Genomic DNA, 24535 nt, shown 5'->3' with positions numbered 1-24535 from the left:
TCTTCCCTCTATTCCCTCTGACTGTTCCTGCCAATGATCAAGATTGGGCCGTCCGTCCACAGGACATGGGTGGGGGGAGCTCTGACAACACTCAGGGTGGGCCCTGTGTGAAATGCAGCTCCCAAGTTGCAAGGGAAGACAAAAGAACTAGGACCAAGAAAAATAAAAGGTATTAAAATAGGCTTAGCTACTTTGGGGCTTTCCTTTGTATGTATTTTTAGCAAGGATTGTGTGCCTAACTCTGCATTAAAATAGCTGATGCTACCAGTCATTGTTTCAGGCCCTTGCACACTGCAGCCTGGCAGGCTTTCTGCAGCCAAAAGTGAAAGCAGCTGGCAGGGCTAGCCCACCCAAGCTGGGGAGAGGGCATGTGTTTCACCGACAGCGCCCCCCTCCCTCACGAAAACCTCAGCGGTGGGAATGCAAACAGAAGCAGGGTGCTTTGGGTATGGCCCAGGGCTGGGAGAGAAAGCTTCCAGGAGGCAGCCATGCTTGAGGACTTAAGCCTCCAAAAATCAGGCCCTGCTGACTGTAGCCAGCAGAGGCTGAAATTCCTCCACTGCATCACCAAGGCTGGCATCCCAGCAAGACAGATGTGACAGCCAGCTCTCCACACCTCCACCAGGGGGTTTCCTATGAGTACTTGTCCCAGGAGATGCGGTCAGGGAAGGCTTTCTAGTCAGCAAGTCCTACCTTAAGATGCCTGAATCTGTCACATCCTCCCCTCTGGTCCAAGGCCAGTGGGGCTCTGGCCACCTGGGAGAAACACATGTAGCTGGGGAGGGGGTAAGAGGGTGGAAGGGGGAGGGGATCCTGGAGACTAGAGTGAGAAGGTGCCTGAGACAAACTTCCCCTTGCCCAAGGGTTTCCAAGTCTTGGCCCTGGAGTAAGTGACTTCCATGCAGCGCTGGACAGAGTCCCTCAGCAGAGTGGGGCTGATAATACTGAGAAGGAACGCTGCCATAGTGTCTACGACCGACTTTGCAATACTGGGGACAAGGCAGTGCCTTGTTGCTGTGCGTGAGGACTTCAGTTTTTACCGTGGGGATGTTAGCATTTGAAGTAACCTTTCCAGGAGCCACACTTCAGAGGTGGCTATGCCAACCGCTTCAGATCTCTTCATCTGCATATGCACCTGAGGGATGTTAAAAATAAGTTTTCTTTGGCGAAACGACAGGTGTTCCGGACGTGTGATTGGCTAGGAAGCCTGAGCAGGCACTTCTGCGGTGAATCAAAGGGATTCTGAAAAGCTGGCAAGTCCAGGTGCTGTGGGTCTAGAGTTCTACTTGTTCCCGTGGTTCCCCTTAGGGGACGATCCTGTGGGCGGTACTATAGGAAAAACAGCGTTGCATTTGCTTCCAAGGGACCACTTCTTGCAAGATATGTCAAAAATCGGGGACCTCGCTGTGGGGCAGCAGCACTGCGATCGCGAGGAGGTTATTTAACTTCTCTGAGCTCCATTTTCTCAGGAGCCTTGCAGGGTGGTTGCGAGGAGTATCGAGCTTTAAAAGATCAAGTTTCTGCAGCAGCGCCCTCGCACTGCGTGGCTGGACCAAGGTCAGAAAGGGCGTCCCGACCTCTTCAGGGCTCTGGGCCTCACCGTCGCCGGTTCCCCGCGAACGCAGGTGGCGGTCGAGCCGGGCGGGCGGCCCCTCGCTTGCGGGGACGCGCCCTCCAAGCCGGGGTGCTCCCGGCGCCGCCTTTCCTTCCTCCCCGCCCGCGTCCGCTCCGCGCCGACATCTGCTGGCTGAGCGGCCCTCCCCGCTCCTTCCACCGCCCCCGCTCTGGGAACCCGGAGCTGGCGTCCCTGCTCAGGTCGCAGACTCGGGGGCCCGCCTCTCCCCCCACTGCCCCCAAGCGCGACGCTCCCGAGGTCACCCGCCACTGTCGTGCCCGCGCCCCACGGGGGTCCGGGTAGCTCCTGCCTCCGGCGGAGAGGGACGTGTCTCGGAGGCGCGGGAACTGCCCGTCGGCCCCACCGCCTCAGGCCTGCCGAGAACAGTCGGCCGCGCTCAGCAGCTCCCTCTCTCGCTGCATTGAACTTGGCCCTTCCCCCACCCCCACCCCCACTCCCAGGCACTTAAAGCAGCTGCCAGGAACTGAAATATTAATAGGTACAAACTTCCTGGAAAGATTTGCTGCTCCAAGATAGATGACCCCGCTTTCTTCCACCAAAATAAATAAATGAAGGGCAGCTCGGGGCAAGCGACCGTGGAGCCTGGAAGCCTGGAAGCCTGGAGCGGCTCGCAGGCGACCCCTCCCCTTGGTGCCGGGGCCGCGGCTGGCGCGCGGGCGGCGGGGCGCCCGGGAAAGGATCTCCTTTGTGAGCACGGCCCGGGCGCGCGCCGGCAGCGGGGACGTACTGGCGGCGGCGGCGGCGAACCCGGGCACGCGCCCGCGCCGAGCTGCCCCGGGCTCCGGAGGCCTCGCGTCCGGCTCCGAGCGGTGGCTCGGGCCTGCACTGTCCCGGCGGGACCGAGGACTGAGAACATTCGCACACCGCTCTGCGTCCTCGGCCGCCCTCACCGCCCACGGCCCAGCGGTCAGCCCCTTTTAGCGGAGCGGCGCACTGGCGGCCACGTGACGCGCGCGCTTCCAGAGGCCGCAGCTCCTCCTCCCGGGACAAAGCCCGGCCCGCCCTCCGCGCTCCTCCGTGGGGGCATCTGTCATTTAGGATCCTCTACACAAATCCCCAGCTTGAGTTTAATGACACGTTTTGCTTTCTCAGAGTTCTTCGACATTCGGATCTCCCGGGCTTCCCTGGGCCGGGGGGGAGTGGTGACGGAGGAAGCCAACCCGCCTCTGCCTTTCTGCCAGCCTCTCGGGAGGAGATCACAGACCCGCCGCTTTCCCAAGACTCTGAGCTTCCGGCGCCCGCTCCCATCTTGCAGATAGCAAAGTTTCAGTGCCCACCCCCGACCCAACCTCAACCGGGGGAGTGGTCTGCCCTACCCCCCGCTGCTCCCCAGTTCCAGCTTCAGGCTTCTCAAGGTAGCAACTGCCCTTGGATTTGCTCCAGCTTTTCTCCCTGCCTGGAAGTCATTCATTTAAAATATTTCTTGAGCTCCTTATAGGTTCCAGGTGTTAGAGCAGCAAAACAAACACATACGGAAGTCCCTGCCCTCCTGGAGCTTATATTATAAAAGAAGAGACAGAACGGCATAAGTGAAATATAGAATGTGTTAGTAATTAAGGCTAAAGGCAAAAAGGCAGGGAAAGCGGGTATGAAATGTACATGTAGGAGAACAGCGATTTTTTTTTTAAAATTTATTTATTTTAGCTGTGTTGGGTCTTCATTTCTGTGCGAGGGCTTTCTCTAGTTGCGGCAAGCGGGGGCCACTCTTCATCGCGGTGCGCGGGCCTCTCACTATCGCGGCCTCTCCTGTTGCGGAGCACAGGCTCCAGACGCGCAGGCTCAGTAGTTGTGGCTCACGGGCGCAGTTGCTCCCCGGCGTGTGGGATCTTCCCAGACCAGGGCTTGAACCTGTGTCCCCTGCATTGGCAGGCAGATTCTCAACCTCTGCGCCACCAGGGAAGCCCGAGAACAGCGATTTTTGAGTAAAGGACTGAGTGAGCCAGCCACGCAGCTATCTGGTGGCCTACAGTGTTCCAGGAACAGTCAGGAGGCTGGAGCAGAGTAGGGGGAGGCACCTAGGAGAAGCTGGGGATGAAGGGGTCAGGGTGGATGATCCGATGTGGGAGGGCCTTATGGGGCCATTGTAAGGACTTGCGCTTCTCCCCTGGGTGAGATGGGAGCCCTGCAGGGTTCTGAGCAGAAGAAGGATGTGTCTGACTTCTTTTAAAAGCAGCATCGGAATGGGAACAGACTGCAGGGGCAGGGCCAGAGCCAGGAGGCCCTTCAGTAATCTAGGAGCCATGAGGGGGCATGTCCAAGGCTGGTGGCAGCTGAAATGACCAGAAGTGGTGGGATTCTGGAAATACTTCCATGGGGAGACTGACCAGATATGAGGTAGGAAAGAGAAAAAGGACGAGGAGAGTACCAAGGCTTTGGCCTGAGCAACAGGAAGAAAGAGTGGTCATTAACCAAGATGGAGAAAACTGGCCTTGCTAGTTTGGTGAGTGGGAGTGGTCCTCTCTGGAGCACAGTTTTGAACAGGTTAGGTTGGAGGTGCCCATTAGACATCCAGGTGCAGGGTTGAGTAGACACTGGTTAGACAGGTCTGCAGTGCCAGAGGAAATGTACAGGCTGGAGATAAAAATGGGAAGTCATCAGCAAGATCTGCTGGTATTTAGAGCCATAATTTTCTGAGATGATCTAGCTCTGTGCTGTCTGATGCAGTAGCTGCTGGCCATATGTGGCTACTGAGCACTTGAAATTAGTGGAAATTGTGCAGCTGAAGAGCTAAATTTTAAATTTTAGTTAACTTAAATTTTTAAAACTGATATTTGATTGAATTATTGGAAAATTTTTAATATGTTTGGAACAGCTTGGGTATACAGATCTACTTTTTCAGCTGTAGAGTTTATAAAATCTAAATACAGATCAAGAACTTCCAGTGAAAATTTGGTGTCCACATTGAGATATGCTGTGTCAAATATACACTGTTTTGAAGATTTAATACAAAAAGTTAAACGTCTCATTAATAATTTTTATATTGATTACATGTTTAAATGATGCTATTTTGGATATATTGGGTTAATAAGATGTTATTAAAATCAGTTTTACCTGCATTTTTACTTTTTAAAAAATGGCTTCGAGAAAAATTTTAATTACACATGTGGTTGATATTAAACTTCTGTTGGATAGTATCAATCTAGGGAGGGAATGTGGTTAGAGAAGAGAAGGGGTCCACGGATTAATTGAGCCCAAGGGCACTCCATTATGTAAAAGCCAGCAAGATGGGGAGGAACCAGTAGAAAGCCTGGGAAGGAGCAAAGAGACAGGAGGAAAACCAGGCAGGTGTGGTGTCCCAGAAGACCCTAGAAGAGGGTGATACCAGGAGGAGGGAGTGAGCATCTGGCAGAACGTTGCTGCAGGGTCAAGTGAAGAGGACAGAGCGTGGACACCGGGTCCAAACCAGGAGGTCACTGGTGATGTTGGCAAGAGCAGTTTTGGAGGAGCAGTGGGCCCAAAGCCTGATTGGAGCGGCTCCAAGAGAGGAAGGGAGGAGAGGGATGGACAACTCTTAGCAGAGTTTGCCTGTAAAGGGAGAAGGGAGAGGGAGCTGGAGAGGGAGGTGGGACAGAAAGAAGGGAGAGGGAGCTGGAGAGGGAGGTGGGACAGAAAGGGCTCTTTTTAGCTGGGAGAAATGGCAGCATGTGTTCCTACTGATGGGGATGAGCCAGTGGGGAGAAGAGAGCAGCTGCAGCAAAGTCCTTGAGTAGATGGGGAGAGCAGAGGCTTTTGCTGGGGCCAGGAAGGCTCCACAGGTACCAGAGAGAAGGCAGAGTTCTCGAGCCCAGAGACAGAGAGGTAGGTGAGGTGGTGGAAGCTTATGGAAGTTCTGTTCTGATAGCTGCAATTTCGTCCACTTGATTTGCCTCTAAACAGGCATGCCCACTTCGCAATTATCTACTTGCCCATCCCTCTATCAGAACTCTTCTTTTTACTACAAGACTCAAAGAAACAGCACCTGGGGAATATACCTTCGCTTTTGCTTCCTGTACATCCCAGGGCCGCAGCAGTGCTGGCTCCTCTCGTTCCACTTCCGGGACCCCTCTTGCCTCCCTCCACAGGGCTGGGCACTCCTCAGGACACAGGTAAACTCCTGCCATCCTCCCTCTTATCCATCTGAGGAGAGTGTGGTTGGGAGGGGATATAGGATGGGAGTTCTTCTCTCAGTTAAGACATCTGCATTCTCATTAGCCCTGCTCTGGACTTGCCTTTCTAGCTGCTAATGAGGATGTGGATATGTTTGTGCTTTACTCCTTTGCCATCCTCTTCCTAAAACCAAAGCTGCTTCCTGTCTTTCCTCCAGAGCCCAGCCCAGTGCCTGGTGGTCTGTAATGAAAAGGAGCTGAGTCTTTGGAAGATTTGATGCTTTAACCTAATATTTCTCAAGTGTGTCTAGCAGGTGCTCATTCAGCAGTTGAAGCTGAGAGTCCCCTGTGCATGCGCTCACCCAAGTCCTTAGCTATGGGAATTAGGCTTGGCAGGGTCTGGAGCAGTGAAATATGTGTAGACACTTTTCCTAAATGGATTTGACCCTGGACCTTTTAAAAATCAGAATGCTTAGGGGCTTCCCTGGTGGCGCAGTGGTTAAGAATCCGCCTGCCAATGCAGGGGACACAGGTTCGAGCCCTGGTCTGGGAAGATCCCACATGCCGCGGAGCAACTAAGCCTGTGCGCCACAACTACTGAGCCCGCGTGCTACAAACTACTGAAGCCCGCGCGCCTAGAGCCTGTGCTCCGCAACAAGAGAAGCCACTGCAATGAGAAGCCCGCGCACAGCAATGAAGAGTAGCCCCCGCTTGCTGCAACTAGAGAAAGCCCACACGCAGCAACAAAGACCCAGTGCAGCCAAAAATAAATAAATTAAATAAATAAATTTATTTAAAAAATTAAAAGGTTAAAAAAAACCCACTTTGTCACATTTAAAAAAAAAAAAATCAGAATACTTATTAACAACACCCAAGGTTATGAAGGTACTTGGGAAGATGCAGTCTCTTGCCTCTGGGGAGGAACTCCCCCCAGGGAGCCATTTAGATCGGCACACACTGCCCTGGATGCACCCTGCTCCCGTGGGCTGCCTCTGTGCTACCAACCCAGCTTCAGCACCCGTTTCAATGGTGGGCAGAAACCAGTGGGACTGAGGACTTTCTGGTCAGCCCCCTCATCCTAGGTTCCTGGCTAGCAGGGCCTGCCTCTGGAGCCATCTCTGTCCAGGGCACTGACCCCTGCCTCCAGGGTAGATGGGGAGGTCATCTCCCCTCAACCTTGGGCTGCCGTCACAGCCTCTGCTCTAGGAAATGCAAGGTCACAACACATTAGGGGTGGTTATTACACTGATCTTACAGAAAGATTCTTCTCTTTGAAGTGCCTCTTTGGGACTTTTAAGCGTTGTTTACTGGTCATTACCCAACTGACTGAGGAGTGAAAAATTTGAAAAACTTAAAGCACTGGTTGAGTGTCACTGACAAATGAATACTATATCAAAGGCATCTCTAAAATTCATAAAGTAAGTCAATGGGGAACAGTGACTAGATTTGTGAAAATATGGTTTGCACAGAATATTTTAGGAAAGCATTTTTTAGGACCCAGAATCCTCCTTGGTGTGGAAGTCAATGACTAAAAATTTTATTTGAAAAGCAGTTTTTTAGGAAGACACTTCTTCTGCGAAATGAAGTCAAGTTCGATCCAGTTATGTGTGTCTGTCTCTTACATAAAAAGTCCAGAGGTAAGAATTCCAGATTGGATGGCAGCTCCACGATCACAGGAACCCAGGCCTCGCCATTATTAGCTCATGTCTTCTGTTCTCAAGGATGTCTTTATGGTACAAGATGGCTGCTGGTGCTCTAACCCTCACCTCTCAGTTCCAAGAAGGAAGAAGGTAAGAAGGATAAAAAGGGCTAAGTTTCCTGTTGAGTTAACCCCCTTTAGAGAGCTTTCCCAGAAGCCCCACCCAATGACTCCCACTTATATCTCCTTGGCAACCCCTATCTGCAAGAGAGGTTAGAAATGTAGGTTTTTAGCCTCATCCCTCACCAACTATACAACAGTCAGTTACCAAGGAAGAAGGGGTAAGTGGACACTGGGTAGGTCACAAGCAACCTTTGCCACAGCGTCTGAGGTGAATTCTCTGTGTGGCTTGTCTTCTCAGGAGCCTGGAGGGGAATGGTTCTACGCTTGACTTCAGCCCTCAGACGCCCTGTGCCAACCTGGCAGCCAGAGACAGAGCCGAGTGGCCCCTGGGGACTTGGGCCTGAAGATGAGGGCACATCTGGAGGTGAGGTGAGGTAACCATTAAAAGGAGCAGAAACTAAAATGGCAAGTGATCGGGGTGAGGGTGAGGAGCAGACACAAACAGCGTGTGGCTGCCTGGGTCAGGTGCCACAGGAACAGGAGGGCTCAGGGGGCTGAGGGACGCCTGGGACAAGTCTTCACTGTTGGCCTCAGCTCTGCCTCTGTCACAGGAGAGACCGCCTACTCGGCCTCCATCATCATGTCTTGAGAGCACAGAAGGCAACAGAAAGACACAGAGACACTCTTTCCATGTAGAAGCACTGGATCTCCATGACAACCCCATGAAGTGGGCAGACAGCTATTACTGTCCCATTTTACAGATGTGAAAACTTGCTCAGTGATACTGCACTCCTAAGAGGCAGTACCAGGATATTGAGATACTGAGCCCAGGCCCTGGGACTCTTGGTGCCTTGGGGGAGTTACAGGTGTGAGGCAGTGTAGCCTCAGGGCCTGGGAGTCCATCAGGACCGCTCTGGCTGGGCAGGCTGGTCTCTCCCTGCCTTTGTTTCTGGGTGTCTGGGGCCTGAGGAGTGAGGAGTCAGCAGCAATGCTTTTCAGCGGCGGGGCAGGACGGCCGTGCTGGGGAGCAAGCAGTGTGGATCACACCCACTCCTCTGGTCAGCAGGCCTGCCCCCTGGACTCGCTTTAGAGTCAGCCTTTCCAAATGGACCAGCTTCTGCCGTCATTTCGGGGGAAGAGTCCACAGCAGCATGGCACCAACTTGGATGGTACACAGCTTCCTCCCTTGGGTGACCTGGGGCGAAGGGTGCTTTGAAGCCTCTCCTGGGTGCCTGCCTCTCCGTCCACTCCCGGACCCGAGCCCTCTCTTCTCCACCAATCGGGGATTTGCTCACTGGCAGCTCTGCCTTTTTCGTTGTCCTCATGGCTCTGCTCCTTCAGTCTCAGCTCTGGGGGCCCCGCTCGCCCGTCTCCGGGTTGTGTCACCCCTGATGCCTTTCTGCAGCTCTTCCTCCTGCTACTATTGCCTGTCCCCAGTTAAAAGTCTCTGGCGAGGATTTGATTGGCCCAGCTCATCCTCGTGCATCAGGCTCCTCCTCATAGGCTGCTGCCAGGCCACATATTGGCCATTTCAGGCTAGTCAGCTGTCGTTGGGAGGGAGTGGAGTCCCATGGTCGGCCTGGGGCTGGCCCGTCAGTGGGGGGCTCTGGGCTGGGCAGTGTCACTTGCAGGAGACTGTGGGGGTGAACTGTGAGAGGAACCGTCACAGACGTGTCTGATACGCAGATGCTACGGTGTGGAAGAGTCTGGAAGCTTTTATGGATGAGGTGATACCTGAACTAGGCCTGGAAGAATGGGTAGGATTCCAATGAGCAGAGATGAGGCAGAAAGAACATTACAGGAGGAGTAAAGGAAATAAAGCAGATGTCCACAGAGCAGCAGGGAGTGTCGTGTGGCTTGAGAGGGACTCACGGTGAGGGTGGGGGAGTGGAGGGAAATGAGGCAAAAAGCTGGGCTGAGGCCAGACTGGGTAGAGGTCGCGTTCTGCAGGAGGGGGGAGCAGTGGGGCTGGTGCTACCAGAGCTGTGCTCTAGGAAGCAGGGCGCAGGCGGAGGGTGGAGGCACCTGGGAGGGAGCCCACACCTCCCCCCGCATCCTTTGTCATCCATCTTTCTGTGTCTAGGCAGGAGCCAACCTGCTCTTGACCCCGGCACTCACCAGGCTGAAAAGACACTGGCCACTGAGCGCCTGTGGGCTTTCCACCTTGCCAAAGTCCTGGCTGCTGGCCAATGGGCCGTCGCTGGTGGTGACCTGTGTCAGTTCTGGGTCAGAGTTCTCTACGCCCTCTCTTCCCACGCCACTGTGACTGGTGATTGTCCAGATGGTGGTTCTTCTAGCAGCCTGGATCCCTGAGACGCTAGGTGGAGCGGAGCCCTGCCGTCGCCCTCTCCCCCTGCGCTGGGCATATAACGTGACTGAGCAAGAAACTTTTACTGTGAAGTCATTGAAGTTTGGGGGCTGATTTACTGCAGTAGAACCAAGCCTAACCTGACTAATGTACCAGCTCTGAGGGGACCTCCCCTCTCAGCAGCACAGAGGTGGGCGGGGCATGGGTAGAGCAAGGAAGACATCAGGAGTTAGTGCCCCGGGGAGGATTTGGCTGGGATGTGTCCAAGCACAGGGCTCCCTACTGCTGCGGGGCCACTGCTGGGCGGCGCCTGCATTGCCTGGGCACAGATACCAACGCTGTGGTGGGCGGGAGGCACCTGGAGAGGATGCGGGGAGCCTGCCTGTAGAGGGTCAGCCAAAGGCGGCAAAAGAAGGGGGAGTGTGTCCGATTCACCAGGTGCTCAGCCCAGCAAGGACCCTGTCCCAGGAGGGAGTGAGGCTGGAGGCCAGACTCCACTCTCAAGGGAACAGCCTCCTCCCGCAGCCCTAGGCTGGGAGCTCTGAGCAAGGCAAACTTGACCATATTACTTCCCCACTTCAAAACCAAGGGAAGGTCCAAGTACCCTAGTGGAGATTTCAAGGTCATTTACAACCCGGCCCCTTCCTTCTGCTAAGCCAGCCACTCTCTAGACCGTCTCCTCCAAACTCCTTGAGAGAATGCCCCACGCCCGCCCCTCCGTGGCCCGACCTGCTCGGGCTCTCGCCACACCACCGTCTGCAGGCTCTGCCTTTGATTCACGCTGACCCGCGCTCCTCTCTCTGCTGGAAGCAGGGCCCTGTCGTTATGGCCTGGAGGGCCCCGTCCACAGTCTCTGTCACCCGTCTGAGTTGCAGACAGGGAATGGTTCCCTCCACAAACTCTGTGCCAGGCACGGTGCTGGGTGCTGGTTCAGAAGTGAGCAAAATAAACGTGGCCTTGCCCTCTTGGAACTGACCGTCTTGGGGGCGGATGGATGTTAAACGCATAATCAGACAAATACACCTATAGATTCCGCCTGGAAGGGAAAACCAAGGTGGGAGGGATCTCTTTTCGTGTGGATTGGGGGTTTCGAGGGAAGGTCTCTTGGAGGAGGTGTTTTTTAAACTGAGGCTGAGGCTGAGGGGTGAGGAGGCCTCACCAGGCAGGGGCGGGGAGGGTGCAGCTGGCAGGGGGAGAGCGCAGGGCGGGAAATGAGCAATGCCAGGAAAGCCTAAACTGCAGGCCCTGCAAAACCCAAGGTGTTCTTGTTTCCCCTGGCACTTCCCTCTCTTGCTTTTCTTTTTTTCTCCCTCTCTCTCTCTTTTTTTTTTTTTTAATATTTATTTCATTATTTGGCTGCCCTGGGTCTTAGCTGTGGCACGCGGGATGTTCGTTGCTGCATATGGGATCTTTAGTCGTGGCATGCGAACTTCTTTGTTGCAGCATGTGGGATGTAGTTCCCTGACCAGGGATCGAACCCAGGCCCCCTGCATTGGGAGCGCAGAGACTTAGCCACTGGACCACCAGGGAAGTCCTCTCTTGCTTTTCTTTCTCTCCTCCTTGCTGTTCTCCCACCAGCCCCATCTCCTCTGCCTGGACTATAATAGGTACTGCAGGTGCGCCAGGCACTGTGCCCAGGCCTCGTGCCCAGGCCTCTGCACACATTCATCCTCCAACAACCGTGGGAGACAGGTGCAATGGTGCCCATTTTACAGACACAGTAACTGAGGCTCAGAGAAGTTAAGAGACCTGCCCAGGTCACTGACCAGCAAGTGCTGAAGCGCATATTCAAATCCAGGCCAGGTGCTTGCGCTGCCTCCTCTGGCCCGCAGGGCTCTGGAGCTCGGCTTGTGCCCCAGAGCGCTGCCTGGCAGGGGTGAAATGCCCTCCTGCCCTCCCTGTACCCTGGGGGGTTGTGGGAGTAGAGGAGGCTGTGACCCCAGGGCCAGGCTGCCCTCTGGGGCCCTGCACCCCACACATTGGTGATGCAAGGCCCTGAAGGTGCAGGCTGTGTATAACTAAATGGTTACAGCCCCAAACCACTCAACGGCCACTGTTTTTGCTGCCAGGCCCGATTGTGTCTACCAGCATCTCAAAGAAAGTAAAAGTGTCGCCATAAATCAATGGGGCAGGCCCTCATTCAGGCCTGATGACTTGCTGACAACATCATTTCTGGGATTAAAATGGAGCCCAGGTGAAGGCAAAGCAGCCAGGTCCAATTGCAGTCTGCGCAGTTACGGGGAAAGGGCAGGAGCCGGCCCTGCTGGTGCCCCCCCATCCAGGTGCTGCCACCGCCGACGTTCCATTTGTCCGCAACAGTCCCTGGAGAGGTAGGGGTGAGGGAAGCTCTGTTTCTACAGCAGAGACACTGTGGTTCCTGAAGTCACACGGCCCGCACACGCCGAGCTGGGGTTGGAACACTGGGCTCTCTGACCCGAAGCCCACGTTTCTTTCCAGCGGGCCTGGCAGCGGCCGGGAAAGGGAGCCAAGGCCCCGCGTGGCCACCTGTGGGAGCTGAGACCAAGCCCCGTGCTGGAGGCCTTCTTAGAAGCTTCTTTCTGGGTCGAATGTTTTTGCCAGTGTCTGAGCATCTCGATATGCTGAGGGTCACTATGCTGATGGCCGAGGTTGGTGATCTCCAGAGGATGAGGAGGGAAGAGGACAAGTGTAGGGCTGCATAGGGGAGACTCCTGGGGATGAAACCAGCTTTCCAGGAAGTGAAAGCAGCCTCACTTCTTTATATTTCTGAGATCTTTTACTGCCTCCAGGACCAGTCTAGGAGACTGTTGGTCACTAACCTCTTAGTTTGTGTGTGTAATGGTAGCGGTGGGGTGGGCGGGTTGACCAGTCTCCTGAAGTCCTGTCAGTCTGCTCTCTGTGGACAAGGACCCTCTCCTGCTGTCTCCTGCTGGACCCTGCACAGCTTAACTGACCAGAGTAGTTTCTAGAAGCAGTGCTTGCTAGGTACCATAAAAAAAGACAGCACTGACCCTTCTGGTTCCCCAAGAAGGGGTAGCTTTATGAATTTAGGTACCTGAGCCCAAAGCAGAGCTGAGAAGAGTCACCATTTCTTTTTTTTTTTCAACTGAGGTATAGTTGACGTACAATATTATATAAGTTTCAGGTGTACAACATAGTGATTCACAGTTTGTAAACATTATGTTCCATTTATAGTTATAGTAAAATATTGGCTATATTCCCTGTGTTGTAAAGAGAGTCACCCTTTCTTAAGCAACCACCATGTTGAGAAACTATTCTAGACATTTTATATCTTTTTAAAATAACTTTGTTGAGTCCTACTTTACATATCGTATAATTCACTCATTTTTAGTGTCCAATTCAATGAATTTTTTAGTAAATTTACCAAGATGTGCAACCATCAGCATAAATCAGTTGTAGAACATTTCCATCACCCCAATAAGATCCCTCACACCCATTCACTGTTAATTCCTGTTTTCTCCCTGCCCCAGGCAACCACTATTTTCCGTCTCTATATAGATTTGTCTTTTCTGGACATTTTTTCACAATTGAAGCATAGTTGATTTACAATATTGTGTTAGTTTCAGGTGTACAGCAAAGTGATTCAGTTTTATGTATAGATATATATTTTCAGATTCTTTTCCATTATAGATATTACAAGATATTGAATATAGTTCTCTGTGCTATACAGTAAATCCTGTTGCTTATCTATTTTACATATAGTAGTGTGTACCTGTTAATCCCATACTCCTAATTTATCCCTCTCCTTCTCCCTTTCCCGTCTGGTGACCAGAAGTTTGTTTTCTATGTCTGTGAGTCTGTTTCTGTTTTGTATATAGATTTGTTTGTATTCTTTTTTAGATTTCACATATAAGTGATATCATATATTATTTGTCTTTTCTGGACATTTCTTATAAATGGAATCGTACAATATGCAGTCTCTCGTGTCTGGCTTCTTTCACTTTGCAGAATGTTTTCAAAGCTCATCCATGGTATAGCATGTATCAGTACTTCATTCCTTTTTATTGCTGAATAGTATTCCATCATTTGGATATGCCACATTTTGCCTATGCATTCACTGGTTGATGGGCACTGAGGTTGTTTCCAGTTTTGGGCTATTATGAATAACGCCGCTAAGAACATTTGTGTTCTTTACTTTAAATTTGTGTTCTGATACTTTAAATCTGTTATTACTAATCCTCCCAATCCTGTGAGGTGGGTATTATCGTCCTCACCTTATAGATGAGGATACTGAGGATAATAGATATTAAGTAACTCATCCAAGGGCCCACAGCTACCATATTTCATCACTTCTAGAAAGTACCTTTTCATATTTTCATATTTCTGAAACCAGGATGCATCTAATGAGTGGCTCATCATAGCTTATTCGGCAGCACTTCCCCCTTTCTCAGTGGTACGTAAAATATATTTTACAATCAAAGGCATCTTAAATTTGATGAGCTATGGTATTAAGTGGCTGATCCTAGTAGCCTCCCTTATATATAGTTCACCCTTGTGTCAGGACTCTCGGTTGCAAGTGACAGAAATCCAGCTCAAAGGGGAACTTACCCTCAATAATTGGGAAGGATCCTGGGAATAAGTCATTGGACTGAAGGAAGAGCTGCAGAGGCACTGAAAGTAGGACTCAACACTGTTAGATCTCTGTCCATATTTCATCTCTGCTCATCTTTGCCTATGGGTTCTCTTCCTCCATGGGGGAAACCCCAGCTTAATAATCCTGAGAGTAAAATAACTCCCAATCCCTCTCTACCTACCTCTGTGCATCAATCCTAAGGAAGAACTCTGATTGGCACTGCTTAGTCACATATCCATCACTGGTCTAATCACTGAGGCCTGGGGAATGGTGTACTACAATGGCCCAGGCCTGGCTGACATGCCTTTCTTCTGGCCAGAAAGTCTGTTACCAGAAGAAGGGGAGTAGGAGTAAATGAGCTGGGTACCACCACCCTCACTCCCTTAGGCCACTTTCACATGGCATCACTCAGTATCACTGCAGACGTTACAGACTAAGAGGTATTTAGAAAGAATATCTGAAGTTTATGATTCATTCATTCTCTTGTGAGGTAATGTTCGAAAGAGTTTAATTATACTTCCGAGAACTGTGTTGTTTGAAGGATTTAATAAAGCAATGAAATATGCATGTAATATACTAGACGTAATTATGTTTAAACTTCTCATCAAGTAAAGATTTGTTTGCAGACAGTTCTCTAATAGAAACAGGAAAGAATCTTTTAGGATACTAAACCTGTGAATTTGCCACGTTGAATTTAAGCCCCAAAGCACTGGCTTATATTTAGCTCTACTTTTAAACTGCATACTATCTCTTCTGCATCTCTCCCAAAAAGATGTCATCTTCCTATCTCCACATTTTGGCTCACTTTCCCTTTATCTGAACTTCCCATACCCCATTTCCATCTATCCAAATTCTACCTTCAATTTAATGCCACTGCCTCTGCAGGAGTCTTCCCTGATAGTTCCATCTGAAGGCAATTTCTCCTTCTTCTAGGTTCCCATAGCTCCCTTGCTGGGACCAGTTATATGGCACTCATCAGAGAAGACCTTAGAGCAGGATAATTTCCTGAGCATTGGTTGCGATTTTCCTCCCTGGGTTTTAATTCCCATTTTAGGAAAGTAGCCAAGCCCTTCTGTGCCCTTGTCTCAGGGAAGGTTAGGTCACAGGGCTTGAGACACTTACTTCTAGTATTATTTGGGTAGAGACTAAGCTGCTATAACAAAGAGACCCCAAAGTATAGTCATTCAAACAGGATATAAGTTTACTTCTCTCTCATGTGCCAACGCAGAGGAGCCCAGCTGAGGTTCAAGAAGGATAAACTGCTCTGCTCCACAGGATTATTCAGGGCCCCAGGCTTCCTCTAAGCTGTTGTTCCTCCATCTCCTAGGCTGTTATCCTCATCTGCATGGTTGCAGCTGGGACATCATCCCATCTATGATCCAGCCCATTGAAAGGGGAGAGTTTAGAAAAGCACATGCCCAAGGTTTAGCAGTAGCGCACATCACCCACTCACATTCCATTGTTTGGAATTAAATCAAGTGGATACATCCCGCTGCAAGGAATGCTGAGAAATGGCATCTCTAGCTGGAGCAACATGTGCTAACCTAACCTGATTACTCTAGAGGAAGGGGAGAAGATATTCTGAGGCATAACTAGCAAGTTACCACATTCTCCTTTCTGGCTTTAGTTTTCCCAAAGCTGGTGATGTTGAAGAGATTATGCTGGGTGCTCCAGGGGGTGGGGAGGGGTGACAAGCAGTAAGACCCAGAGGAGAGAGTCTGGGGAAAGAAGTTATCTGCTGTTCCAGTTATCCAATTGCTGCATAATAAAATACCCCAAAACTTAGCATTATACAATGACACCATTTATTTTGCTCACAGATCTGCTACTCGGGCAGTGTTTGGTGGGGACCGCTTGTCTCTGTTCTGCTCGGCATCAGCTTGGACCTGGACTCAAAGGCTGGGGCCTGGAATCACTGAGGCCTCAGTCACATGTCTGGTTGATGCTGGCTGTTGGCTGGGACCTCACTTGGACCTGTAGGCGAAACACCTACATGTGGCCTTTCCATGTGGCTGTTGGGATTTCTCACAGCATGGGGCTTGGGTTCCAAGAGCAAGCATCCTGGGAGAGAGCCACAAGGAAGCATATTGCCTCTTCTAATCTAGCCCCAGAAGCCACGCGGCATCAATTCTGCCACATTCTATTCACTAGAAGCGAGTTGCCAAGGATGGCCCAGGTTCAAGTAGAGGGGAATCAGATTCTACTCTTTGATGGAAAGAGTGTCAAAGAATGTGTGGACCATGTTTGGAAATTGCCACAGGTCCCATGGAGCCTACTTGCTGTCAGCTGCAGTGAAGGGGGTAGTGTTTCAGAGAGCTGGCTGCTTGTAACACCAGGGAAGGCAGATCCTAGATGTGGGAGGCCCAGCCTCACCCAAGAACCCCAACTTCATAAGAGGCATGGAAGCAACAGCACCTCCAGACCCATAGGGACCTTGTGAGCTGGGGTCATGGGTGTCACTGCTGATGGTACTGATGAACCTAGTCGCAGGGCAGGAATAAAGAGGTAGATGTAGAGAACGGACTTGATGACATGGGGTGGGAGGGCGAAGCTGGGGGGAAGTGAGAATAACATCGACATATATACACTACGGAATGTAAAATAGTTGGCTGGTGGGAAGCAGAAGCATAGCACAGGGAGATCAGCTTGGTGTTTGCGATGACCTAGAGGGGTGGGATAGGGAGGGTGGGAGGGAGGCTCAAGAGGGAGGGGATATGGGGACATGTGTATGCATATGGCTGATTCACTTTGGTGTACAACAGAAACTAACACAGTATTGTGAAGCAATTATACTCCAATAAAGATCTATTTTTTTAAAAAAAGGGACTATGGATACATACCTTATACCCGTCACAAAAACTACCTCTAACTGGATCACAGACCTAAGTATAAAAGGTAAAACTATAAAACTCCTAGAAGATAACCCTGGAGAAAATCTAGGTGAACTTGGGTATGGTGATAGCTTTTCAGGTACAACACCCGACACTGGCTTGTCCCGTGGAATGGCATGTGAGAGGCTGGGCTTGAGCGGGTTCAGAAGACACAAGTAGGTTGTGTGTGCAGGTGGCTCAGATGCATGTAACAGAGACTCTTTCTTCATCGCCTGTCTTCCCTTAATCCCAGGACTTCATAGAAAGTTCCCTGTGATCAGTGGGCTGAGAAGGAAAAAATTCAGGTCTGGCTTACAGAAGGTTCTACATGATCTACTGGCACCAACAGAAAGTGGGCAGCCGTAACCCTACAGTCCCACGCCAGGGTGGCTCTGAAGGACAATGAAAGAAAATCCTCCTAGTGGGCAGGGCTTCAAGAGGCACTTTGCCCACTTTGTCTGGGCTGAGAGACGGCCGGAAGTATGGATCTATATGGATTCATTGGCAGGGATGTGGAAGGAATATGATTGGAAGGTTGGTGACAAGGAGGTGTGGGGAAGAAGTATGTGGACGTGTCTCTCCAAACGGGCATGAAATGCCAGGATATTTGTGCCCCATGTAACTGCTCACTAAAGGGTATTCACTGCAAAGCAGGCTCTTGCCAATCAGGTGAACAAAGCATGTTCTAAGGATGTCAGTCAGCCTCTTTGCACAGCTACCCCAGTGCTTGCTCAATGGGCCCATGGAACCAAGTGGCCATGGTGGCAGGGTTTGAGTCCAAGTCTATGCACGGGCTTCCCCTCACCAATGCTGACTTGGCCGTCTGCCGTCTAATCAGCCAGCAGCAGATACTAACACTGAGCCATACTGGGGGCCCCAGCCAGCCACCTAGTGGCAGGTTGATTACCTTGGACCCTTTCCATAATGGAAGAGGCAGAGATTTGTCCCCAGTGGGCTATACACACATTCTGGATATGGACGTGCGTTTCCTGCTCATAATGTTTCTGCAAGCAACCCCATGCATGGATTTGCGGAGTGCCTCGCTCACGGTCCTGCTACTCTACACACACTGCTTTGGATCAAAGAAGTCACCTCACGTCAGAAGAAGAGCAGCAAAGGGCTGATGCCTGTGGAGTTAACCAGTTTAATCACATACCCTATCACTCAGAAGCAGCTGACCTAATAGAAGGGTGGGATGACCGACTGATGACCTAGTTATGGTGCCCGTTGGGAGTCACCACTCTGAAGGGGTGGGGTTCTGTCTCACAGGCTACAGTGGATGCTTTGAGTCAGAGACCATCACGTGGCGCTGTTTGTCCCACAGCCACGACACCCGGGCCTGGGAATCAGGGTGAGAGTGGCTCCTCTTGCTTTTATCACACCTAACACTCCACTCGTGGTCCCAATTTCTGTATCAGTCAAGGGCCAGTCAGGAGACGGAAGCCGCAGTAGTTTTTTTTAACAGAGAAAATTTAATATAAAGAACTGTTCATTAACATGACATTGTAAATCAACTCTACTTCAATAAAATAAATTTTTAAAAAAAGAACTGTTAAGTAGGTAAACATTTAACTAGTAAGTGAAAGAGTAAAAAGAAAGCTTTAAGGTATCACAAAGGGAGCAACTGCAGGAAGCAGCCGCCACTCTAGAGCTGGGAGAATTAAATTAAAGTGGTCAGAATGATGAAAACAGAAACTCACACGAGAGGCCCGGAGCTGACACACAGACCTCAGAGAAGGGGGTACTGCTCGGCTAGTGCTGGCGTCTCTGAGCTGGGAAGAAGGGCCCTGTGGGTCTGGAACCCAATCTTCTGAGGAGGGGGCGTTGTCCAAATAGTGCTGAGATCTCCGGTAGGTGAGGGGGGCGGGGGGTTGCGGTGGTACATGATGAGGATGTAGGAGAAACTCTGCAAACTGGGTTGAGCCGCTGCCACAGGAAAGAACTGCTATTGCTGGGCTGAAGAACTGAGACCGGGGTGATGCCCCCAGAAACTGGAAGCAGATGGAAAGCCCACAGGAAGCCTCCGGTAAGAAGTCAGTCCCCTTTGCCCCCTCTAGGCTGGCAGTCTCCTGCCCTGCTCCCCGGTGGGGTCTACAGGGGAGCCAGCGGGAAAGCAGAGGCGCTGCCCCGCACTGCAAAGTGGAAATGGCACAGGGCAACCCAAGGGGTTGGGGTGCGTTGGTCATTCCCGTTTGGAAGACCCTGCTTACTAAACCTGCGGCTGGGTCCATGTTTGTCCTTATATGCTTCCCAAAACCTAACAAAGGTTTCATCCATTTCCTAATTATCTAAATTTCTCCTTCTACCAAGATTGAAGTCAAGACCTGTCTTATAATTCTGATTCTGCCCCTCAATAACCGTGTGATTGGTGCCCGTCATTTCATAACTCTGAGCTTCAGTTTCCGTATCTCTAAAATAGGGAAAACGATACTTATTGTATTGCAACCTCAGGGTTGCTCTGACGACGTGAGAATGAAAGCTTAGCATGGTGCTTGGCTCATGGTGAAGAAGATATTCAGGCACATCTCTTCATCCTGAATATGAAGCCAAATATCTCCCTTTAAATTGTTTGTCAACCATTTTCAACATTAAATTCCAGGGTCCTAGAACTCTTGGGTTAATCCATCGTTCTTTATTTCCCAAGAACAGACTACTGGGAGGCTTCCAGAGTGTCCCCACCACTCAACCAGCAGATGGAAGGGAGGGAGGCTCTGCGGAGATCCCAGGTGGCACCTACCTGAAATCCCCAGGAGTGGAGGTGGCATCGTCTCTCTGGGTGTGCCCTTTCCTTAGAAAATTATTCCCCTGCTGTGCTGAGGACTGTTTTGACCTGCTCTTTCTCTCAGACTCATTGCCAAGTGCTTGATTCTGTGAGGAAGGAGGAAATGGTCCTGTTAAAACCTCTGGGCAGGGGCTGGGGTGGTACAGAGGCAAAGCTCCGTTGAAGGTGGTGTTCGTGCTTGGGTCCCCGCCCAGGTCGTCCCAGGCCTCCTCCCCAGCAAGTGGGAGAAGCTGAGCTGGGCCGTTAAGTCACCCTTGGGAGACAGCCCCCATCCCAGGACCCTTCTACATTTGGTGTCCCCAAGATGACTCCTCCAGGACTTAGGATTCCCTCTCCCCCAGGGGCAGCTCCTCAGGCCTTGCCCTGACCTCATAACTGATCACTTTGCGACAATCCCACATGACTGATTCCTAAGTAAAATCCCGTCCTAAAGCCTCCCCGGTTGCCTCTCCTGACCTGTATAAATCTTGCTCATCCTCGAGGGCACGGGGAACGCTAACCTGGACGACCGCTCCCCGCCGCTTCCCTCAGCACTGGCTCCCCTCTCCTGAGTGTCCCCTAAGGACTCGCCTTCTCCGGACCAGGAACCGCCTGGTCATCCTTTCTACTAGCTCCCAGCGGGGCGGCTGAATCAAAGACCGAAGCTCCGGGTAAAAAAAAAACTTAATCCGGAGCACTGGGAATCGGGCCGCTCCGGGCGAGCCAGGGAAGCGGTCCCCTCCGCCACAGGGGAGGCTGGGGCGCAGTGACTGCGCTTCGGAAGCCTGCGGCGTCCTGGCGTTTTCTCCGACAGCCCTGCTTCCTGATCAGTTTCAGCCAGGTCCACGTGGGTTAAAGGCTGAAGCCCACCTTCGAGGGGCAGAAGGAGGCGGCTGCCGGAGACGACTGCGGGCGCGGCGGGACCAGCAACTCATGCTCCTCGGGAGCCGCGGCAAGAATAAACGCAGTTTACATGCTCATGGCTTCTCCGTTCATAAATGTTACATTTTCATCCACAGTTTTCATCTGAGGCAGCTGAGCACTAACCAGCTTCGTTTTCCAAAACGCCAAGTGTAACCCCCTCGGCGGGACGTGCGGCGTCTTCGGGGCCGCAGCTGCAGCTCGCGGGCCTCCAGATGGCCACGAGGGCGGGCCGGGGGCGGGGAGGCCCTGAGCTCGGAGCCGTGCGGGCCGCCAGCCCCTCGTCGGGGAAAGGGGCCCCAAACCTGAGGGCCGGGAGAAGCTGCGGGGACAGCGAGCCCGGGCCCTGCCCCCCGGGGAGGCTGAGGTCTGGGAAGCAGGCCTCATCGAGGGCGCGTGTGGCCCTGGCAGGGACGGCAGGGGGCGTCCAGGATCTTCCCTCCTGGGCGGGCGGGGAGTGCGCTGCAGAGCCGGGACTCCCAGCGCTAGCTCACCTTCCGGAGCTCCAGAAGAGCAGCCGGCGCGGAGGGGCGTGGTCTTGGAGGGGCGTGGACTCGGAGGGGCGTGTCGGGATTCCGAGGGGCGTGGTCTGGGTGGGGCGGCCTCCAGTGACAGCGGAGGAAGGCGGCGGTGCTGTCCGCCGGCCTGGCATTAGGTTGGAAAGGGCTGGAAAGATCAGCTTGGCGTCGTAGGAAGGTCCCTCAGGCGCTGGACAGTGGGTGGGGAGGGAGAAATCGCAGGGAGAGAGCCCAGGTCAGGAGGCGATTTCAGAAAAGTGCGGAAAAGGAAAAGCCCTCATTAGAGCAACAACAGGGGCAAGGAGCGAAAGGGGTGGGCTCGAGAGGCGAAAGGCGTGGAGGACTGGCCTCCCAACCTGAGGCAGATGGGGTGTGGGCGGCGAGGGGCAGGGAGGAGTCTGAGCGCTCGGTTCTCGAGGCTCCGTCCGTGCCCCGTCCCCCGCTGGCTGCTCCCGGGGGCGGGCTGGCAGCGGCAGCCTTTCCCGCACCCGATTCCCCGAGACTGGGCAGCGCTCCTCCGGAATCCGTCCTTGGCAGGCGCCGCTTCGGGCGCTGAGAGCTGCGAGTCGCGCAGGAAGTGCAGGAAGGAACCTATGCGCGGCCCTCTGCTGACCAGTCTGGAGCCAGCGCGGTCGCCTCGGCTCAGCTGGCCGTGAAGCCACCGAGTTCTCCAACATGCTGTCGGGCCCCACCGGGGCTAAGCCCGGGCCTGGGACGTCTTGAGGGTGCCCTAGGCTGGTGACAGAAGTCCTGGCCACCTCTCTCTCTTCCCACTCCGTCTCGGTCCCCTACACTTGGAATCAGAACTGCTTATTTCAAGTCCAAATGTGATGATGATAACCAATTAAATCAGTGCATTGAGTTCTCACTGTGTGTGCGTTCTGGCTCTGTGCTAAGCATTTTTTCATGCTTTTTCTCATAAATTCCCCTCCTCTCCTACCCCTTTCGTCATTTTGGCCAGCACCACCTGTACTATTATTTACTTATTATAATTTTTAATCCACTCAAAATGTTAAGAGGTGCTATCTGAAATCCCAGGTTTGATGTACAATGTTTATTTTACTAGTTCATAAATTATTATATATATATATATATATATATATATATATATATATATATATATATATATATATTTAAATGTTCACTCATGGGAGTTCCCCAGCGGTCCAGTGGTTAAGACTCTGCGCTAAGAACTGCACGGAGCGGAAGTTCGATCCCTGGTCTGGGAAATAAGATCCCACATGCCCCGCGGCGCGACCAAAAAAAAAAAAAATCACTCATAAGCCACATGAAATCACCTCATGTCCCACCAGTGGTCCCTGTTTTTTGGACTGGTAAACTGAGGCTCATGGAGGTTAAGTGTCCTGCCCACGGTTGTGGCATTGGCCAAGCTAGTGCCCTACTTAACTCCTGAAACTGCCCGCAAACCAGACACAGGCGACTACAAAAGGATGCAACCTGGAGGGGTCCAAACAGAAGGATTCTCTCAAAGGGGAACCACAAACACAGGGATGTGTCCAAGACACTAGGGCTGGGCAGGGATAGGAAGATGGGGATACTCAGCCTCGCTTCTCCCATCTCTGAAATGGAGGTAGTAACAGTCTCCTTCCTGAGGTCCTTGTGAGAACTGAGATAAAGCAGAGTTTAGTACAGTGCTTGGCTTGGCACATAGCAAGCCCTCAATAAATCCCTCCTGTTGCTATAAAAAGTTGGGTAAGGAGCTCTGAAGCCATGCTTGTGAGTGGCTCCTCTGCCAGAATATCTAAGATTCCAGAAACTCTGCTCCCCTTAGGCTACCATTGTTAGCGGTTTGGTGCATCTTTCCAGACCTTTCCTATGCATATGCATGTAGTCTCTGTGTATATATAATGTGTACATACACACACGATTTACAAGTGATTTGCGGTTTTGTTGCTGTTTTTGTTGTTAGACTCATAGAAAGAAAAATGCTACGCTTGTTGCACATCTTTCTTTTTTATTTAACAGTATAGTTTGGAAACCTTTCCACATCAGCATGTATAGGTCTCTCTGCCTCATTCTTTTCAATGGCTATATAGTATTTCTTTCTTTTTTAAAAAATATTTATTTATTTATGTGGTTACACCAGGTCTTAGTTGCAGCAGGCGGGCTCCTTAGCTGTGGTATGTGAATTTTTTAAGTTGCGGCATGCATGTGGGATCTAGTTCCCTGACCAGGGATCGAACCTGGGCCCCCTGCATTGGGAGCACAGAGTATTATCCACTGCACCACCAGGGAAGTCCCGGCTACATAGTATTTCTTAATATCACTCCATAAAATTTTATTTAGCCATTCCTGTACTGATGGACATTTAGGATGTTCAAAATTTTCAGCTTTACAAACAGTGCTGGGAAACATATGCTCATCCTAACTTATCTTTGCATTTCTAGGGGACAGGTTTATAGACGTGGAGATTTTGAGGAAGAATATTAAACTATTCTCTAATATTTCCTTTCAGTTCTCTATTAATTTTGTTTTTGATGTTTATTCTTTTAATCAACCTGAAATTAATTTGGGGGTTATGAAATAGTAATGCAACTGCTGCCTCATGAATAGTGCAATTATCTTACTTTTTCACGATTGAATAGTTTCACCGTTATCCAATGATTTTTTAAAAATAAGTTTATTTATTTATTTTTGGCTGAGTTGGGTCTTCGTTGAGGTTCGCGGGCTTCTCGTTGTGGTGGCTTCTCTCCTTGCGGAGCACAGGCTCAGTAGTTGTGGCGCACAGGCTTAGCTGCTCCACAGCATGTGGGATCTCCCCCGACCAGGGTTCGAACCCGTGTCCCCTGCATTGGCAGGTGGATTCTTAACCACTGCGCCACCAGGGAAGTCCCCTCAAAGAACTTTAGAATTAATCTGTAAAGCTCCATTAAAAATCCTGTTAGAATTTTTACTGAGATTGTCTCAATGTATAGATTAATGTGGAAAGAAGTGAATTCTTTACAGTATTGAGTCTTTCCATCCAGGAACATATATCTTTCTTACTTTATTCAGATCTTTTCTATGGCCTTCAACAAAAGTTTGTGTTTTCTTTAAATAATTCTCCACACATTTCTTAGGTGTATTTTTTGATGTGTTAT

General features: G+C 51.3%; 2 long non-coding RNA genes across 4 annotated transcripts; one reads left to right on the top strand and one right to left on the bottom strand.

Annotated features, from left to right (window-relative positions):
• The first annotated feature begins 145 nt into the window (after nucleotides 1-145).
• LOC309606906 lies at nucleotides 146-17507 on the top strand. 2 transcript variants are annotated; one of them, XR_014232110.1, is made up of 6 exons: nucleotides 1440-1557; nucleotides 2729-5198; nucleotides 5237-7511; nucleotides 7782-7912; nucleotides 8095-9356; nucleotides 9567-17507. It is a non-coding gene; the product is annotated as an uncharacterized lncRNA (long non-coding RNA). The 2 variants fall into 2 exon arrangements; XR_014232109.1 differs by having other exon boundaries at nucleotides 146-1557; nucleotides 2729-2991; nucleotides 7352-7511; nucleotides 7782-9356.
• Nucleotides 17508-17529: 22 nt separating this feature from the next.
• LOC309606910 lies at nucleotides 17530-22516 on the bottom strand. Of its 2 annotated transcripts, XR_014232117.1 has the most exons (4): nucleotides 21791-22516; nucleotides 21411-21624; nucleotides 19972-20102; nucleotides 17530-19768 (listed from the first exon to the last, which is right to left on the bottom strand). It is a non-coding gene; the product is annotated as an uncharacterized lncRNA (long non-coding RNA). The 2 variants fall into 2 exon arrangements; XR_014232116.1 differs by having other exon boundaries at nucleotides 17530-20102.
• Nucleotides 22517-24535: the final 2019 nt, after the last annotated feature.

Source organism: Balaenoptera borealis (assembly GCF_965194805.1).
Source record: "Balaenoptera borealis genome assembly, chromosome: 1".
Classification (NCBI taxonomy): domain Eukaryota; kingdom Metazoa; phylum Chordata; class Mammalia; order Artiodactyla; family Balaenopteridae; genus Balaenoptera; species Balaenoptera borealis.
Note: the sequence above shows the minus strand (reverse complement) of the source record. Positions and strands in the feature narration are given on the sequence as shown.